The sequence below is a fragment of the Ovis canadensis genome, chromosome 9 (genome assembly GCF_042477335.2).
Source record: "Ovis canadensis isolate MfBH-ARS-UI-01 breed Bighorn chromosome 9, ARS-UI_OviCan_v2, whole genome shotgun sequence".
Classification (NCBI taxonomy): domain Eukaryota; kingdom Metazoa; phylum Chordata; class Mammalia; order Artiodactyla; family Bovidae; genus Ovis; species Ovis canadensis.
In genome coordinates this window covers 37,290,959-37,296,489 of record NC_091253.1, presented here as the reverse complement: position 1 = coordinate 37,296,489, position 5,531 = coordinate 37,290,959, and positions in this window count along the sequence as shown.

Below are 5,531 nucleotides of genomic sequence, written 5' to 3'. Positions count from 1 at the left end.
AAATTAATTGAATTTATTGATCTAATCTATTTGTGCCTCATGCTATTTAACCCCACCTTCTACCTTTATCCTAGTCCTTATCAATATTCCTGGGTTTGAATCTGTAATTCTAAGCCCCCAAATTCTAGGGTTAGGCAGCCAATCTTAAACTTTCTCTCTAGATCTCCTAGTATCTCTGTGACCTTTTGTTAGGCTAAGAGTTGAAAATTACTGTGATAGGGAATCTCTTTGGCCTGATTTCGACTCTTTTTCTAATTTAATTAGAAAGGTAAAAGCTTCAATGTTAGATGTCTTTCAAGGGCCGGCTCAAACCATGTATCTCCAGAAAGCCTTTCTTAGCCAATCCAAGCACATGATAGTTTGTTTTCTTCTTTTAAGAACGTGCACTATAGAATCCAAAACTAGAATGTGAGTTGATCACTTTTCACTTATTGTTTCATCAATTTAAACCCTACCTCAAACTTTTGACATCAGAGTCAATTTATTTCTGACACAAAACTAGTTAGCTTGAATTAATGAAAGTAAAATTTATTCTGAAGGATTTCTTGAAATGCCCCTGGGATCGTGGTTCTTAACAAGGACATGTGAGATTCAGCTTCAAGAGTTTTCCTAAAAGACCTATGATGATCAGGACATCTCTTGAGAGATTTTGTTTCAATAGATCTGAGGTAGAGAGCCTTTGGTGTCTGTATCTTAAAAAAAAAAAATTTCATCACATAGTAAATATGTATACCCCTGGCTGAAATCTTCCTCTTTAAAGCTGCTGGAAAATGTTGATATGGTTTTCAGTTTCCTAACTAGAGCTGCCATATTTAGTAAGTAAAAATATAGGGTACCCGGTTGAATTTTAATTTAAAACAAGCAACAGATAATTTTTAGCATGAGTATATCAAAAATACAGCATGACTTATCTGGTGACACTAATCTGGACTGATATGCAGGCCCTTACATATATGGGAGTTACATGTATGATTGAAGTTTTACTGCAAATCATTAGGAACATGACTACAGTCCATGTGGTCACAAATCATCAGGAACAGGAGGAATGAATTAAAAATTGTGCTAAAAAAATTAAAATTGGAGAACTACCACACAATGTAAACAAAACTTTATTTCAGATTGATTGAATTTTAAAACTTTTAGAAAAAAAAATGAGAATATTCTATGTCTTCATGATAGGTGTCAGTGTCTTTGAAAAGACACAAAAGCGGGTAAAAAGAAAATATTGATAAAATCAACTATAATAGAATTAAGAATCTCTGTTTAACAAAAGACACTACAAAAAAAGTGAAAGGACAAAGATAAAATATTAAATCACATACGTTCAACAAAAAGATTAGCAACCATGATGGAAAGAATTCTCAAATTAATAAGAAAAAAAAAGTAGAAAAATGCAGACTTTCAAAGGCAACTCAGAAAACAGAAGTTCATAGAAAATAAATATGTGAGTAGATGCCTATTCTACTATTTGAAGTGTTTATAGATATGGCCATTAAAAATAATAGTTAACAATAAAGTCATTTTGGGATTCCCAGGTGGTGCAGTAGTAAAGAATCCACCTGCCAAGGCAAGAGATACAGGTTTGATCACTGAGTCAAGAAGATTCCTTGGAGGAGAAAATGGCAACCCACTCTAGTATTCTTGCCTGGAGAGTCCCATGGACAGAGGAGCCTGGCGGGCTATAGTCCGTGTGGTCACAAAGAGTGAGACTCAACTGAGCATGCACACACAATGTCATTTATACCCAATAGATTGGCAAAAATCGAGTCTAACAATATTAAATGTTGATGATATCAGTTCAGTTCAGTTCAGTCGCTCAGTCGTGTCCGACTCTGCGACCCCATGAATCGCAGCACGCCAGGCCTCCCTGTCCATCACCATCTCCCGGAGTTCACTCAGACTCAGGTCCATCGAGTCCGTGATGCCATACAGCCATCTCATCCTCGGTCGTCCCCTTCTCCTCCTGCCCCCAATCCCTCCCAGCATCAGAGTCTTTTACAATGAGTCAATTCTTTGTATGAGGTGGCCAAAGTACTTGAGTTTCAGCTTTAGCATCACCTTCCAAAGAAATCCCAGGGTTGATCTCCTTCAGAATGGACTGGTTGGATCTCCTTGCAGTCCAAGGGACTCTCAAGAGTCTTCTCCAACACCACAGTTCAAAAGCATCAATTCTTCGGCGCTCAGCCTTCTTCACAGTCCAACTCTAACATCCATACATGACCACAGGAAAAACCATAGCCTTGACTAGATGGACCTTAGGCGGCAAAGTAATGTCTCTGCTTTCGAATATACTATCTAGGTTGGTCATAACTTATCTTCCAAGGAGTAAGTATCTTTTAATTTCATGGCTGCAATCACCATCTGCAGTGATTTTGGAGATGATTTTGCAGACTTCAAAATAAAGTCTGACACTGTTTCCACTGTTTCCCCATCCATTTCCCATGAAGTGATGGGACCAGATGCCATGATCTTAGTTTTCTGAATGTTGAGCTTTAAGCCAACTTTTTATCTCTCCTCTTTCACTTTCATCAAGAGGCTTTTTAGTTCCTCTTCACTTTCTGCCATAAGGGTGGTGTCATCTGCATATCTGAGGTGATTAATAGTTCTCCCAGCAATCTTGATTCCAGCTTGTGTTTCTTCCAGTCCAGCATTTCTCATGATGTACTCTGCATAGAAGTTAAATAAGCAGGGTGACAATATACAGCCTTGATGTATTGATGAGAGCATATACTGATAAAAATCTTTCTAAAAATAATTTCACATTACCTCCCAAAGTTGAAAATTATAATGCTGTATGATTCCAAAATTCCAATTCTAGTAATAGATCATACAGAAATTCCTGATACATAGCTCAGAGCAACTATCTTTTTTATTCTTTTTGCCATACTACACAGCATGGAGGATCTCAGTTCCTTAACCAAGGACTGAGCCTGTGCCTCCTGCATTGGAAGCACAGAGTCTTAACCACTGAACCGCCAGGGACATCCCTCAAGAAACTCTTTAACATGTTTACCAGGACAAATTTTCAGAACTGCTTGCAATAAGGAAAATATCATAGTAAATAAATGCAACATAGCTACATGATCACCATACATGAACTGGAGAAACAGAATCTCGAGTTAAAAAAATATATCTCAGAAGACTCTATTTAGTATGATACTCTGTAATGAATGAAATAAACAAAATTAAATATAAGAATATTTACACATTTGATAAAAATTAGTGGAGAAAAAGACAAAGCTATTCAATGCTAATTTCAAGATGGTGATTACCTCTTAGCTTACTCAGAGGCCAAGAATGAAATAAAAGAATGAGAGTTGCATGTAGAAAGATATAATAATTCCAGTAAAGTTTTAAACTGTATGCTAGAATCTTGGTGTTTATTTTATTGTTATGCTTTATAACAACATATATGATAAGTATATTGTGTTCTATTGATCTAATATCCCAGTAAAAATAATAATGAGTAAACTGACATCCTTCATTGTAATTATTCAATTTCATTACAAGAGGTTTCCCAACGTATGTGCTAAATGGACAAATCACTGTAAGAAACACATTTTTCATATTCTAAGAGAAATGTTAATATGTCTCACTATGATTATATATTTTTTCACTTCCCTTTTATTTCTTCTGATTTTTGCTTTATGTACTGTCATTTCTTTATTGTTAGGTGTCTAATGGTTTATGATATTTATCTTCTTTGTGAATTGTACCTTTTATCACTAAAAATATTCATATTTGTCTCAACAAAAAAAATTTTTTTAAGGAAACACATTTTTCATTGTGACCTAATATACATATATGCACACATTCCTAAAATAAAATGTATTTTAATTTTTGTATTAAATGATATATCCTTTGCAATGGAATATGAAATGTTTTACTCTATTCTGTTCTTTAATGTCTATGTAGCCTGCTCAAATGACTTTATGATTCAATTCTGTGTCAGGACCTGCAGCTGGAGAAACACTGCTTCACAACTGACCAATTTTGTTGACTGTTAACAAATATTAGTTAAGCAAAGGAATCTGTTGTCTAGCAAGCTAAGAAATTACAGATTAGATAAGCTTATTTATTATAAATAAATAAGGTTCTCCTTTATTCTTAAATGATATATATGTTAACATGCAACATGATTTTCCAAATAAGGGATCTAGTATTCAGTTTCTGAAAGTTAACCGATCATGTAACAGTTTGTGGGACCAGTGCAGCAGAGAAGATACCTAAGAATTAGTTCATCAAGATAATATCTCCTCTTTCATTCTTTTCATTTCCTTATCTCAAAATTCTTTATTTCACTTGTGATGTCCCCAAATACAACACTAGTAATGATTAGGATATATGAAGCCTGAAAGTGAAAGTGAAGTTGCTCAGTCATGTCGGACACTTTGTGACCCCATGGACTGTAGCCCACCAGGCTCCTCTGTCCATGGGATTCTCCAGGCAAGAATACTGGAGTGGGTTGCCATTTCCTTCTCCAGGGGATCTTCCTGACCCAGGGATCGAACCCAGGTCTCCCACATTGGAGGCAGACGCTTTAACCTCTGAGCCACCAGGGAAACCTAGTTAGTGCTAAAAATACACCTAATTGAAAATGGTGAGATGCAATACTAGAACCATGGTCTAACCACAAAACTATTAGTGTCAAGAAACCTCCTATCTTCCCAAAAACATTCAGTGACACTCCTAATTAAACCTAATTTACCTGTATAAATTCTTAAAAAATCATTTCAAAATATTTCGTTCAATCTGGTTGCCTATCCAATTTACTGATTTTTATAATAGTTATCATTTTCTGCCTTTTAGGAAGAATCTGTCAGGGTTCATTTATCTCAGCAAAATAGACTTTTGTGTAAGGACTATTTATTATGTATTGTAATTTATGTGGGGTAATGTGCACTAGGTTCCAAACAACTGACTTACAAATGCATTTTGGAGAGATTCATCAATAAACATGGGTCTGCCTAATACTCTGGAATCTTAATAGTTGAAGCCATTAACAGTGATTAAACTCTTTTATGAGTATTTCGTTTTGGAGAGGAGAGGAAAAACCTGAACCCCATGGGCTCTGGCAGGCTACCAGAGCTGGAAAAGGAAATATTTTAGGAGCACACTTCTTCTTGGTGAGGACCCCAGAAGATGGGAGGGTAGCAAAGACAAATTGCTTATTTTACATCATTTCTTTGTTTGCTTATTATTTTATTTTCTACAAGGAAATATCCTGCTTCAAATAGACCATATGATGAGTCATGATCTTCTCATTTGCCTCCATACATGTTATGCGTATGTGCCTGCTAAAGTTGTGTCCAACTCTTTGCCATCTTATGGACTGTAGCCTGCTGGGCTCCTCTGTCCATGAGATTCTCCAGGCAAGAATACTGGAGTGGGTTGCTATGCCCTCCTCCAGGGCATTTTCCCAACCCCGGGATCAGACCCATATCTCTTGCGGCTCCTGCATTGCCGCAAGCCATCAACTCCTGCTTTACCACTGACCCATCAGGGAAGCCCCAGAAGTCTCAGGGTTATTT